Here is a 15889-nt window from a genome sequence, read left to right as displayed (position 1 = left end):
AACTTCAGCAACTTCTTAATCCCCTCCAAAGCTACAGGCACACCTGAGACCTTGTAGCTTTCTCTGACCTCATTTCTTCAGTCCCTTTACATTTTGTCAACTTCTGATTCCCTGCATTCATTTTTTCCCTCCATGAAATATTCAAAGTGGTTTTTGTTTGCTTGATCAAACCATGACAGGATTGAACTGACGGTGCTCAATACAAGATACCATGAATTCACTTTTAATAAATCTTAAAAAATCATACCATGTAGGAAATCTTGGATTAGAAGAACCTTCCTGAAACCATCTCCCATTCAAGCTGACGGCCAACGCTCTCAGTGTTCTCTGTTTCCAAATGGTTATTCTATATTAAACATGCAATAGGCCTTTCAGAAAAAGCTCAAAATTAACCGAGAAGCTTTACAGGCAACTCTACCATAGTTCTTGGTGAAATGGATATGAATACGGTAACATAGTTTGTTATTACACAATATTTATTTATTTTCCCATTTGTTCCATGCAACTAAAAAAACAAACATCTGATTAAAGACAACAGTGTTGATTATGGGGGCAGAAAAAAAAGGCTAGAACGTTTCAAATTTGCCTTAACAAATTTATTCTTCCTAGTGGGTCATGTTTATATATGTCTAAAAGTTTAATCCCAATTATCACTCACAGCCCATCATCTGTTTACACCTGTCATTTGCACAAGAAAGGGTTTTTCTTTGCTTCCGAATACCAGCCAGCAACACCATACACAGATTTTTAGAGATTCTTACCACTCTTGACCCATTTTCTGATAAACCAACTGAATTCAAACAAAGCTGCTGAGTTGCAGAAACAATAGCTTTTTTTTTTTTTAACAAGCTTGGTCTTGGTCAGCACGAGGATACTACCAAGAGAAATCTGCACAGTGAAGGCTTTGATGCTTAATTCATCACCTGGTTTCTACTAAAACTGAGTTATGAGAAATGTTGGGTAACTTTTCAAAATAGATATTGGTCACTGGGGTCTCTAATCCAGTTATATTAAACTGCTTACTGTTACTAAAACAAATCTTCCTCCCTTCTGCTCTTGGAATCATGCTGGTCCCCTTGCATGAAATATCCTATCTTGATCATCTTTGTATTTATCTGCAGCACTGCACATTGCCTAGTAACAAATAGGCTATCAAATAAACACATATACACATACACAGGTACATACACACATATGCAGGCACATACACACATATGTGTGTGTTTGCATATATATTTATATTTTAATGAATAAATAGTATTACCTAAAACAGTTAACATTCTAGTTGGGTCAAAAATAACAAGCACAGCACCATGTAGCCCAAAGGGAAGAAGTGTTTGGACAGTAATAAGGAACTGACACAGGTCATCTGTCTTTTTTCTCAATGGGGTTAAAACATCTATTTTGGCTGCATTCCCTGTAGCTTTTGAAATACACCACCAATGAATTTCTTCTTCTGAGAGACTTCTGAAATGTTGCTTTTGAAAACTTAGTTTTATAGTTTTGCTTTTAACAGTTGTCCTGAGGCCTGAATAGTGTATGATTACACATACACAGTGCAATTTGCTAAGTTTTAACTTTATGCAACAACCACAATCAAGATAATGAACATGTCAGGTTATCAGGAGGGGCAAAAGACAAAAGGAAGACAAAGGAGCCAGAGGAGACTTCCTGGAGTGACAAATATGCTCACTGCCTTACTTAAAATTTTAAATCTTACTTCAAATAGAATGTATATGGTATTTTTGTTCCAACTGGCTAGTTTCGGAGTTAAGGAAAAGTCTTAGTGAGTAGCTTGACATTTTAGATGATTAAAAAGAGTTTTCTTTTTTTCACAAGGCTTAGCATCACATCACTATTTCTAAAATGAATCTATTCTCCCTTAAAAAGATTAATAATGGCCTTATGACAGATACATGTTTGTAGGAAGGAAATGCTATGGGGTTAGCAAAAATATCCTTGGGGCTTAATCCATTTTATTTCTTGACTTTTATTAGATGCATGAATAGTCATTGCATCTCAGTTAATTTCCTTGATTCTTTGGCTTTTTCAAGGAGCAAAATATTGCTATTTGTATGTAAGGCTTTTATGCAAAGGGAGAAAACATGGTTAGCTCTTTATTTGGTATATCATGGCTTATCAGAAGAAAAGCCCGTGTTTAAGTTGACATTTTCACTAACTCCACTGAAGTACATTCTCAATTTAAATAGAATATATTTGGTCTTAGAAGCAGTAACCATAGGAAAAGGCAACACAGGTTTTTAGGCAGTGTTGAGTTTATCAGAAGAGCTCAGGGCCTGCTGTAGGCTTCAGGAGAAAAAGAGATTCCTTCTATTCCCCACAAATAAATGTAAATGGATGGGAAGGCAAACCAGACAGTTACTGTGTGTTGTGAAAAATATACAGAATCTCAGAAAAGGACACATCTATGTATAAACATAAATGTACGAGCATCTGACCAAACCTAAATATAAATGATTAAGAGATTATTGACTTAAATTCTCCATTGGGTTGACCTGAAATACAAATGTATAAACACAAAAGTGTTTATAAACACATGGGGATAAGGAGGAACTGAATCCATATGTACTAATCACACTTTCCCCAGCTCACTGACAGATCAGAATTACATCTCTTCTCAGTCATTTCTCTTTGGAAACATGTCTCAACAACGCAAATCACAAATCACATTTCCTAATACCCAGTCCCTGTTGAGACACTGAACTCTAAATACTTTTTGGAAGCTGACCAGCAACCACTAAAAACAAAACAAAAAACCCCAAAACCACACACACACACACACACACGCACACATGCACACACAAAACACAAATCCTTCTGTGTAATTTTAGTCAAAGAGGATTGGAAAAAAAAAAAAGCCTCTCTCACTTCCCTTCAATCCACACATCACTGAAAAACAAAATGCAAATGTCCTGTGTGACCATGAAGCACTGAGACAGGTGTATGCACTTAGTCTCCCTCTGTCTTATTATCAAGCAGGCTTGATATCTGTTCATATTAGATCCAACCAACTTAAGAAACAGTTTCTTTTTCCCTATTATTTTGGGCAATATAATCCTTTTAAAATATCTTCTTGATTTTCTGTTTAACTAGGTAGGCAAATTATAAAATAAATAGGAAATTTTATCAAAATTCAGATACAATAAGGTAGCATTTCTCCCAAGTCTGGCAATGAGGCACACTGAATATTTTGGACAACTTTTCCACCAAAGAACTGCTAACAAAGCTGGGCTCATTATTGTTATTATTATTATTTAACTTTTCTGAGATAATGGTTGAGAATTTTCCAGTGTTGGTAGAATACTCAAGTCCTCAGATTTAGAGATGCAATGAAACCCAATCATAATTACAAAAAAAAAAAAAAAACTCGGCATCTTGACAGAGAGTAGTGAAACCGCAGAACACCAAAGATAAAGAGAAGATCTGAGAGCTAGCAGAGAAAGAGTGCGTACAAAGAATTTTTGGTCACGCTGAGAATAAACTCAATAGCCAGAAGTCAAAAGATGATAAAATATCATCATCTAAGTGCTAGGAAATATATCAACCTAAAATTGTTTTCAAGCAAAACTGTCTTTCATAAATGAGTTTTTTTTTTCAGACAAACAAAGAGACTTCCCCGTCAAGAATGCTCCCATGAAAGAAACTTAGAAATGATAAACTTCAGGAATAACAATGGTACCAGAAAGAACTCTTGATGTCTGAAAGAAATGATGAGCAAAGGCAGGAGTAATGAAATGAGTAAGTGAAAACAGATATAGATTTGTTTTTAAAAGAAAAGAAAAATGACCAGCAAAAATACGTCAGGAAGGAGTTATCAGGCTTAAATGTTCTACAGTCCTTATACTGACCAAAAGGAGGGTTAAATTACTGATTAACTTCAGATTAAGAATTCATGCTGAAATTTCCAAGGTAGTCACTACAACACAGAACTATAATGTATAACTTCCAAATTAGTAAGGAGTAAAAACAGACTTAAAAAAGAAATTCAATCATTCCAAAAGAAAGAAAAAATACTGAGATGGGAGATATTAAAAAAAGAAAGAAAGAAAGAAACTGGAACATATTAAAAGTACAAAGTAAGGTTGTGGTGCAAAATAAGTACCAATATGTATAATCTCAATCAATGTAAGAAGATTAATTGCTACATTTTATTAAAAAAATTTTTCCATGTCTTTTAAAAAAATTGAAGTATAGTTGTTTACAATGTTGTGTCAATTTCTGGTGTACAGCATAATGTTTCTAATTGCTATGTTTTGAAAGGACAAAAAATGTCATGTTGAACGAGACAAAAAACATTGAGCCATGTCCCATTTGAAAAAGACAAACCTAAAATCAAAGGACAGAGAAAGGACAACAGTAGGATAATGTGCATACACTTGGGAATTAGGATATTTCTAAATAACTCACATCTCCAAATAGGAAATCAAAATAAAAATACTTAGGACTGAACAATAATGAAATGCTACATATCACCATTTGTGTAATGCAGAAAACATAATCCTTAAAAAGAAATGTAAAAAGCATAGATGATTAACAGAGTATGAGAAATAATGAAATAAGTGCCTCACTTGAATGAAAAACAGAAAAAGAAATTACAAGGAGGCAGCCGCTCACCTGAGCCTGCCCGCTCTCCCCTGAGTGTACTATCTATCCTTTAATAAATCCTCACTTTACCTTAAAAAAAAAAAAAAAAAAGAAATTACAAGGAAACTGTTTTTTAAAAGGAAGAAGTTAATGAAATCAGAAAGTAAATTTTATTCTTGGAAAATGTTAATCAGATAGATAAATACTAGTAAAATTAATCAAGTAAAAAATTGGAAGAAAAAAAGAAAATGTTACTATAGATACTACAGAGATAAATGAGATGAGAATATTATGAAGATGTTGATGACTAAAAAATCTGAAAATATAATGAGAAAAACGAATAAGTTTTTTTTAAAGAAAAGACAGATTAATTTTCATTAGAAAGATATTCTATAATAATCAAAAAATTTGAATTTAGAGTTAAAAAAATCTTCCCATCAAAAAACAAAAACCACAGCATGTTTAGGAATTTTCCCACTGAATTCTTGAAAATATTCAGGGAAGAAATAATCAAAATATAACATAAATGCTTCCAGGGGGAGAGAAATTTTTAAAAAAACCAATTTCATTAAGAGTAACAAACTTCAATCTCAAGTCACATGATAACAGTACAAAACAGGGAAAATCAGAGGCTAGTTTCCCTTGCAACCACACATACAAAAAATATACACACACCCCTCGAAAAGATAAATCCAGCAAAATATTAAAATGGGCAGAATATTGTGAAAATATTTATCCAAGTATGCAGTCAGTTTCATGTAGAAAACCTATTAATATAATTTACTACAATGAAAAATTTGAAGAAAAAAGATCATATGATTACCTGAAAAGATGCAAAAAGGGGCATTTGATAAAATTCACTATCAATTCATGATTTTTTAAAAAAGCCAACAAACTAGAAATAGAACTTCCTACACTTCTCTACTTCCCGGAGTCTCAGCCAGACGCATCCCGCCGAGCCAGCATGGCCGAGCGCCGCGTACCCTTCTCGCTCCTGCGGAGCCCCAGCTGGGACCCCTTCCGGGACTGGTACCCGGCCCACAGCCGCCTCTTCGAGCAGGCCTTCGGGCTGCTCCGGCGGCCGGAGGAGTGGTCGCAGGGGCTGAGCCGCAGCGGCTGGCCGGGCTCCGTGCGCGCGCTGCACCCCGCGGCCATCGAGGGCCCCGCCTACAGCCGCGCGCTCAGCCGGCAGCTCAGCAGCGGCGTCTCGCAGATCCAGCAGACGGCCGGCCGACCGCTGGCTCGTGTCCCTGGACGTCAACCACTTCGCCCCCGAGGAGCTGACGGTCAAGACCAAGGACGGCGTGGTGGAGCTCACTGGCCAGCACGAATAGCGACAGGACGAGCACGGCTTCATTTCCAGGTGCTTTTCACTCGGAAATACACGCTGCCCTCCGGTGTGGACCCCTGGACCCCTGGACGACTCCTCCCTGTCCCCTGAGGGCACGCTCACCGTGGAGGCCCCGTTGCCCAAGCCAGCCACCCAGTCGGCGGAGATCACCATCCCTGTCACCTTCGAAGCCCGTGTCCAGCTTGGGGGCCCAGAAACTGGCAAGGCCGAACAGCCTGGAGCCAAGTAAAGGCCTTAGCCCAGCTGCCTACCCCACAGTAGCCGTCCCTCACCATCCCCACTCTCCAAGCCTCTACGCTCTTTTGATGTTTACCTTCTGTTTTTCCCATATAAAGTTCAAAGTTCCTGCCGGCAAAAAAAAAAAAAAAAGAAAAAACTTCCTTAACATGATAAAATCTGTGTATAGAAAACCCACATCAAATATTATACCGAAGTAGAAGCAAAAGCGTTCTCCTTAAAAACCAGGATGCCTACTATTACCAAGTATAACCAATACTGCAGTGGAGATTCCAGTCAGTATAGTAAGGTGAGAACAAATTAAAAAGGTAAAAGGATTGGAGAGGAAGAAACAGAATTTTCATCATTCTTATGGTAAGAATGTCCTATCTATGTCTGATAGAAAAACCCAAGATTCTACAGAAAATTTATTAGCATTTATTAATTGCTTAGAAAGACTGATGAATATAAAGACTTTTCATTCAAAGCCAAAACACTTCCATACATTTGCAAACAGAAACTATAACTTGAGAGAAAGAGTAAGGGAAAAAGTAAGACAGAGAAACTGTACTAGTAACTAAAAAAATAAGATTCATAGGAACAAATATAAAAAGTAAGCATGACCTTTATGGACAAAATTATGAAATACTCAAGAACTGAATTAATGGAGAGATATTTCCTAGGCATGAATAAGATGACTCAGTATTACAACAAAGGCGCCCCCCCCCCAATTAATCTACAAACTTAAATGCAATCTCAAATCTCAGCTGGGTATATTTGTATTTTTTTCTTTTGTTTTTTTATGTTGAACTTCATACATATTATCTAAAATTAATATAGAGGAGAAAGATCCCAGAACAGCCAGTTCTGTCCTGGAGAATACAGTGGGTTGACATGTCCAATATTTATTTTAACACTATAGTAATTAAGTAGTATGGCACTGACACAGAAAAAGGAGCCCAGAAACAGACCAACTCATATATTGAAAGCTGATTTGTGACTGAGCAGGCATTTCAGACAAGCAGGGAGAGGAGAAGCTATTCAATAAATAGTTCTGGAACAAATAGGTATCTTCAACAAAATTAGATCCCTGTCTGCCTCCATATACAAAAATTACTTTCAGAGAGACTAAGGAATTAAATATGAAAAGACAAAATTTAAAAGCTGTTAGAAATAAAGTTAGAAGAATTCTTCAGGAGCTCAAGGTAGGGAAGAATTTCTTAAACAAGATCCAGAAGCACAATGGCAGAAAGGATGGATAAATCTTTGTTGATTAAAATTATGAATGCTGCAGAAATGCAGGAAGCACGGCTTTATGCCAAAACCTTTCAGCAACATGAATAACCAATAAAATAATCAGATACCAACTATAAAAAGTACTCCAGTAAATTAATAGAAAAAGACAACTTGATGGAAAGTTAATCCAAAGCTATGCACAGCCATTTCACAGAACTAGAAAACAGAGCTCAATAATTATATCTCAAGTGTTCCATTTTCTAAGTAATCATGGAAATACAAGTAACGTCACCATGAGATTTTTAATTTTGCACCTGCTAGATTGGCCAATAAAATTAAATCTGATGCTTTTAAATGTTGTAGAGAATGTGGGACAAAAGGAACTCTCTTGCCATGATGGTATGAGTGTAAGTTAAGACAATCACTTTAAACACTGACTACCATTTATCTAGGAAAGGTAAAAACATATATACTTTATAGCCCAATAATTCCAAAAAAACCCCAATTTTTTAACACATTAAAAATCACTCAGTTTTATTAACTAGCATATATTAAGTTCACATATAGTCTAAATAAAGTCCTTTGAAATCCACTGTAGGGTCCTTAGTCAACATACAGATTACAAGCATTCAGAAACATTCTTGCTCTTCTGATATAATAATCAGAGAATTGTGACTTTTATGGTTTACAAAACTGAGGTTAACCATTTAGTAAATTGGACAGACTTTAATTTTGTCATTACTGAAGGATTACCTAGCCTTTTCTTGGATATCTGTGAAGATTTCTTTATTTCAACCATGTCAACTAATATTCATCACATCTATTATTATTATGAAGAGGGATCTCTTTCTCGTGCAAAGACCTCTTCTGCTCAGATGTGAGTCCCGGTTCCATCCCATACCTTGTGCAGCAGCATTAGAGGTGGGGGAACTTTACCAAGACAATAGTTAAGTTTTAAGATGCAGGTGGCAAAATGTGATTACATCCAAAGGCTTAGGGTTCCGTTCACACATTTCTTATCGCTCAGCAGATCATGTGATTCATTCAGTCCACAAATACTACACCTTTACCAAGGAGCCAAATTATTAAGTCTTAGTCCAAGTTGCTCCCTAGTTACATGTCGGGGAAGAGAAACACATAACCCAATATGGTCTGATAAAGGCTGTAAGAAGCCAGGACAAGTTGTTTGGGTGATGAGTGAGGAGACAGGGAGGGCTGGTGGGACAGAGAAGAGGACCATTTCAGACCAGAGAGCACGGGCTGCTGAATGAAAGGGAGCCTCTCAATGGAACCTCAAATCTTTGGGCAGTAAAAAGTCCTGCTCCTGGAAACACTGAATATTTCACTTATTTTTTTCCAAGAAGCCAGAAAGGTGGCAGGAGATACCTGTCCAATCCAGGCAAAAACAAAAATCAGGCAACAGAGAGCCTTAATGCTGCATAACCCGCAGGCAGGGTCCCCTCCACATAGCTAGTCAACGTTCTGGTTATCCAAATCCAACAGATAATCCCAGTAAGGATAAACAGGAGCAAAGATGTAGAAGATACTTTATGAGAGTTAACATAAGATAAGGCAAGCCAGAAATTCACAGACCCATCAACCAACCCAGGCACGTGGCCAGGCCCAGCCCCAACCACAGAAAGAGTCTCTCCCAATCTCTGCTAAACTTGAAAGGACCTTTCAGTTTTGTGCCCCTTCATACGGGTCATTGGGAAATCTGAAAATGAAACACAATGTTGAAATGGCTAATCACTGACAACTGTTTAAACTAGAATATCCTTTATGGTTATAGAGCACAGGGAAGTATTTAGAATAGCCTATATCTGCCCGACCTCCACTTGCACCCTAGACTAAACACTACAGCTAAAATGAGAATTCCAAGAAGAATGTATGTGGTAATCTCCTCAAGTATCTGAGAGCAAAGGAAAACACTTCACAGACTTACAGCAATGTCCCATAGATTTTCAGGCATCAGCGATTCTAACTGGACCAAGACTGGGAGCCTTAACACAGGTCCTTGTACTCTGTAAACTCTTAGGGTACATGGATTTATTTCAGGGGTCTGTGAAGACCCTGGACATATAAGCCAGGATACATGGATATAAGCTATTTCTCTGGAGAAGGCTCAAAGATTTCACCCTATATTTAAAGGCATTCATGATCCAGGAAAGATGAAGAAATAGTTTTTAAAAATCCTTAAAAAAAGGTTCTATACTGATGATGTTACAGTTAACTTTTTTTTTCCAGCCAAGGAAATATCATATATATTTCAGGAAAATATAAAAAAATTACTTCAAGAGCTAAGATGGTAAGGTACCCTACTTGTCTGATTCAAATTGATAGCTTTTCTTGGACCAACCTTTATTAATATCAAAACATTTTACATACATATGAATTTTTAGGAATAAAATCAAACTCCCTTTTTTATGAAGATACTACATTTTATCGAATGCCTGTTTTTTTCATTTTACCAAGACATTTAGCGAAAGTAAAAGAATGGAAACAGATGTTCATGTTTTATAAAACTAAGAAATTTAGGAGAAATTTAACTTATCATTTTGAGGCATAAACATGACTGTGTTTTAAAATTAAAAAATCCTTTTCAGCTCCAAATCCCATTGGATAGGGTCAAACTCCAATGTCAAACTCAATTCTATACTGAAGATGCTTGTAGGGGTCATCAATGTAACTCCAATTAGTAGACTCATGATCAAAGAACAGGCCTCAGTTTTGTACCAAAAGATCAGTGCTGAAGTGTGCATTTCTTAATGTATTAACTTAAATAAAATATTTAAGGTTGGGATTCATCCCTTTAGGTGAGTTTTCATCACCTAAATAAGAGGATGCTAACTCACTGCCATCTTCAAAAAGCCAACTCGGGGGCAGACCATGTGGTAAAATGGATTCAAAACATAAGGCAGTTCATAAACCTTAGTGCACAGTGCATAGTGACTATGAAATATGGGATTTGGTGTGATCGACTTATCTCCTTCCCTTTAAAGTGAGGAGGTGAGTAAGATACTATTGTATGTTACTGTATGATTACTATGTAAATGTCCTCTTAGAGTGAACTCGATAATTAGGGACCAAGGCTTAATCATTTTATATCCCCTAGCATCACCCAGACCACCAGCGTGGTGATGGAATACAAGTGTGTTGAATGAATAATGAATTCATTTAGCACATGGAGATTTTTGTCTTAATTCAAAGCACTTCTGAATTGCGTATATCCATTATATGATTATTATATGCTTCAGACAACTTAAACTCACAGCTTTAAGTGGTGTGTATGCCAAAGGTCTGCTCTAATTCTGTGTGAATGCACTGTGTGACACTGGGTTGCCTTGCAAACAGACTTCTCACTTGTCTTTTATCTGCAAGGAATGTGGGTTGACTCATAGGTTACAATTGGTCCAATAAATATTTCACTCAAGGGTGACCATAGTTCCTTGAAGAAGACAAAAGGAAGAGTTAAGTTGTTTAAAATCCAGGGACTGGATCTAGAAAGCAAAAAGACTGGACAACTGGAGTGATGCTTGCCTCCATTTTCACTTCCCTCCTGCCAAACACACTTCATGACCCAGTCTTGGGAGGGTAAGGTGAGAACAGTATTAGCCTCAATCTTCAAGATCTGACTTTTTTTTTTTTTTTTAAGCAATGAATGTTAATCCTGCAAATGTCAATAGAAAGAACTATTGGTAGGGAATCACTAGAAGAAAAATAACCTTCACAGCTAGCTGGGTCATATCTTTCTTCCTCAAGACAGGATTTAGATAAAATAAAACAACGCTTTCTTAAGCAAAGGAAGTTTCTTTAAAACCATTGTAAGATAGTTTTCTAGTTTTTGTTTACAATGTTCTCATCCCTCTCAAGTCAGTTATAACATCTAACTTTACATTTTGGCTACTATAATTTTCAGACCATTCATTTCACCATTTCCCCCCCTTTGGAGGAGGCAACACTTAAGAAATCTCTTTTCAAATAGTTTCACTGTAATTTCCATCTTCTCTCCTGCACCCAACTTCAACTCGATTTTTTTAGCCTTCTTCATATGACCTATTTCTAGGATATCTGATTATTTTTCCATTTCTCTATAGGAAGATCCTATTCAAATATTTTTAGGTACATTCCATTTGTATCTCTTTTTAACCAAGAATATAGTACACAATACATCCTGAAAGCTCCCTCTTTAATAACTCATTGGATTCACGATATTTTAGCTCAGAATTTTTGTTTAAAGGGTGTTAAAAATGTTTTTTAAAAAAGTACTCATTCTAAATCAGTGGCACAAGTACCATAAACTAAACTTAAAGTGGGGGGGGGGGGGGTGGAAGCACTTTGATTGTAAACTCTATTTATATTATCTAGACTCAACAGCAAAAAAAAAAAAAAAAAAAAGAAGAAAAAGCCAGTGGTGGTATTTTGATTTATTAAATTGTTTTAATAGTTGCTATGCCTTTTTTTTTTTTTGCTTTTGTTATTTAAGAAAAAAAAAATTTATTCCTTTAATTCCTCCACAGCATGAAACAGAGGCAGCATTCGTGCATTCTTAGTTTATATCTTTCTAAGAGGGGCTCACTGATTAGGTGAAAGAATGTAAAAACAGAATCCTACCAAACAGAATCATGGGTTCTTGTCCTAATTCTGCTACTTAAGAGCTCTATGAGCTTGGACAAGACTGTTAAATATCCACCATCGATTTCCTCATTCATAGAATAGGGTAACTGTAGCTGTCTTCCTTTCCCCACTAAGTACTTGCGAGGACCAAGCAAAGGAATACACTGAGAATTTCAACACTGAGATATTGCATGACCATAAGCTACTACTTGCTATGGTACAGCTTAATGGGATCATCAAAAAAAAAAAAAAAGATAAAAAAATTCTTTACATCGTTATTCACAGGAGCAAAGATGTGGAAGCAGCCCAAATGTCCACCAAACGGATAAAGAAAATGTGGCTTATCTATATAAGGGAATATTACTTGGCCTTAAAAAGAAGGCAGTCCTGCCATGTGCTACAACATGGATGAACCCTGAGGACTTCAGGCAGAGTAAAACAAACTAGTCCCCAAATAACAAATACTGTATGATTCCATTACACAAGGTTCCTTGAATGGTCACAATCATGCAAATGGAAACTAGAATGGTGGCTGCCAGGGGCTGGGGGTGGAGGGAGCAGGAAATGGAGAGATGTTGTTCAACAGGTGTACAATTTCAGTGTTGCAAGATGAAAAAGTCCTAGAGATGTTACATAACAATGTGAACACAGTTAACACCACTGAACTGCACACTTCAAAATGATTAACAGGATGAAAAAGAAAAAACAACGCTTCAGTGTGGTTAGTTGAAGGTACATTGGAATTCAATGGGATTTAAGCAAAATTAAACCAAAATAATAGCCTTTGTTGGACCCTCGGTTAGCAATTGATCTAAATAAACTTAGAAGAATTACATCACTGGTTAGCCAAGGTTTTGTCCCCAAAGAGACAGCCACTTCCTGGTGGGGACATCTACCATCCCAGTTGCCCTCCTCCTGGTGCTCAGCCCTCCTGGACCCCAGCAGTAACTCCACCCTTCTGCTCACCAGCCCTCCAGCATGTGGCTCCCACTGCTGTTAATCTATCACCTAGCACATTGCTCTCCATCAGTGTTGCACACAGCTGGCATCATCATTCATTAGGCCGTGAGCTTCTTGAGGTGAGAAACCACATCTAACACTCCTTTGCTGTCTCCTAGTTCCCTAGCACAATACCACCCATCAGACATTTGCTAATTGAATAAATTCTACTCTCAAAGCTTTCAACATCTTTCCTTTAGCTGTTGGCGGGGGCCAAGACTCAAAGGCAGAGAGCAGTTGACTGTTTTAAGCTCTTGAAGGTCTTTGTGTGGTGCCTCATTCATGTCTATTGGAGAGAAAAATGAGGGTAAGAATCATGTATTTATAGCTGTGTTTATAACGAGACAACAAAGATGTTCAGTTACAGCTCTCCATGAAAAAGAAGGCTTGAGCAGCAACATTTATAATAATCCTTCCCCAATCCATTTATGGCTTTGAAACAGCCAGCAGTCTGTATTATGTTAGCAGTCCTTATAAGGGTTCTCACGCAAGAGTGCAGTTCTAATGTGGGCAAATCTCAGACCCCTAGAACTTCCATTAATAAAAACCATAAATCCACAGTAAGAGAGGGCTGAGTTAGATAGAGTATTGGGTTCTCTTTAAAACATGTAACTCTTCCCCCTAAGAAACTTAAAGCTCACTCCTGGGTTGAGCGCCAAGATAAATATAACCGTCAAGAAACAGGGAACGATATGTAATTTTATTCCTAAAATACTCAGGAGTTACTCAGAAAAGAGCCTGTGAGAAGAGCAAGAGAGAGAGTTAACTCCAGAGGAGAGAAACGGGAACCTGCAGCAGTGAGATTAAGCAGCGCAGAGCCGCCCTTTCTCTCAAGGGGCTCCAACTCTAGTGCAGGGGACAGGATGCCGCCTAGTCCCGGGGAGGGATGGGGGATGCAATCCGATGACCTGTGAGCTGCGGTGATGATCACATGACAGTGCAAATGCCACTCAAGTCGGCAGCCACTGGACAGTACAGATCTGTCACACAGCACTCACCACCTGGTTAGAAACAAGTAACTCAAACATGGTCATGACCACATATAATGGTGTCCGGCGACCTTGCACAACCAGGGAGGGAGTGAGAACAGTGGTTTCATTGCTTCTAATACAGACTCCCCATTAGACACTGAACTTGAAGACAGGAGCACCGTGTTCCAGCTGCCTGTGCCCATCCCAGTCCCCTGCCCGGGAACCCTGGGCTTGACACGTACCAGCTCGTGCAGTTATCACTGGAACCAAGAGGGTCACATGCAACTTATCAAAAGGTCATGCAGCCAGTCTACTGCAGAGATAGACTCCAAATCCAGGTTTCCCTGAGTTGAGCAGTTGTGACAGACACCACATGACCCACAGCACCTAAAATATCTCCCACCTGAATTTATACAGAAAAAAAAAATCTGCTGACCCCTGGATGAAGGCTTTGATATTGGGAGGGTGAAATTAACATTGACAGAAATATGAAAATGCAGAGAAGAAAGGGTTTGAAGGAAAAATTGGTGAGCTCCATTTTAAATGTTAGAGCTGATAGAGATGCCCCAAAAGGGAAGATTTGAGATACCGACACTAGGGAGAGAGGTCAAGGGCAGAGGTGCAGACTTAAAGTGATGCTGAGAGTGGTGAGAAGGGTGAGATGGTAGAGGGAAATATGGCAATGGTATAAATCTCATTATGAAGGTGAACTCTACAGTTAAAGGAGAACTTACCAGAAAGTCTCAATATTCCCCTCCCCACCCCCCCAAAAAAGAAAGAAAGACAGAAAAGAAAAGAAAATGGAGAGAGCTGCTTTGGCTGAATCTGGGAATAATGCACAGAACACAACCTCTGGGCAGCCCTCTGCCTCTACAGCAGCTCCTGAGGAATCCACTGGTTTGAAAACCAAAGGCACGCCTACAGAGATAAAAACCAGAAGGTCAAGGTTGGTGCATTTGGGTGGACGAACTTCCACACTTCAGTAGAGGGAAGCAGTGGATGAGACTGGCAGGGAAGGACCAGAAAGGTAGTAGAAATAGGCTTGTGTTGTAGCCAGTACCTGCGAGACTAAATTGACTTAGTAGAAAAGAAAAACAAGGTAAGGCTGACAGAGACGTCTAGGGGATGCTTAAGAAGATGTCAATGAACTCTGAAAGTCACTAGAGACCATCGGTAAAGATACAGACAGAAGTCAGTTTCGAGGAAGGGGAGAAGACAGGATGGAAATGGAAAGACGGGAAGGGAGAGAAGACAGGGTTGTGTATTTCAAAAGTATGGAGACATTTCTTCTTCCAAAGAGGGAAGGGAGAACAAAGACAGATGTGGCAGATCGTCTGCAGAAAACAGCTGCAATAATCTCCACCCCGAAATCCATGCCCGTGGTGGTCATTCCCTCCCACACTGACTCTGGGTTTAGCCACGTGGCTTGCTTGGGCCACAGGGCATCAGCACACAGGACACAAGAAGAGACTTGAATATTGCCCTTTGGGACCCTCTTGATGTCCCTGTAACTAACTCTGAGACCAGCATGAGGAGGAGCTAACCAGCTTGCTGGGGGATGGGAGACCCCCGGAGGAGAAGGGAGATGCCCAGGCTGACAGCTGCCAACCTCCAGACACATGCAAGAGGTCATCCCAGATTAGCTGGTCACCAGCTCACCTGCCAGCCAGCCAGTGATGCATGGAAGAGCACTGTGACCTTAAGTCACTAAACTGAGAGAGGTCTGTTCTGATGTAAAAGATAGTGTCGGAAATGATGCTCTATGCACTGCATGACCCTAACTGCTTGAGAGGACCTCAAAATGCTTTAGGGACATAAAGCTTTGCTTTCTCCTTTTTGATCTTTCCAACTGTCTATAACGAAGAGTAATCACTCACAAAGTGTTGTCATGATT

At 38.6% G+C, this 15889-nt stretch overlaps 1 protein-coding gene and 1 pseudogene across 11 annotated transcripts in view; one reads left to right on the top strand and one right to left on the bottom strand.

The window, feature by feature from the left end:
* The window catches only part of CACNB2 (calcium voltage-gated channel auxiliary subunit beta 2), a 347650-nt gene that overhangs the window by 93443 nt on the left and 238318 nt on the right, over nt 1–15889 (bottom strand). The gene's annotated exons all lie outside the window — the stretch shown is intronic.
* On the top strand, nt 5538–6206 carry LOC105095762 (heat shock protein beta-1-like; annotated as a pseudogene).

The sequence above is a fragment of the Camelus dromedarius genome, chromosome 26, assembly GCF_036321535.1.
Source record: "Camelus dromedarius isolate mCamDro1 chromosome 26, mCamDro1.pat, whole genome shotgun sequence".
Lineage (NCBI taxonomy): Eukaryota > Metazoa > Chordata > Mammalia > Artiodactyla > Camelidae > Camelus > Camelus dromedarius.
The sequence above is the reverse complement of the archived record's forward strand: the minus strand, read 5'-3'. Positions and strand labels throughout refer to the sequence as shown.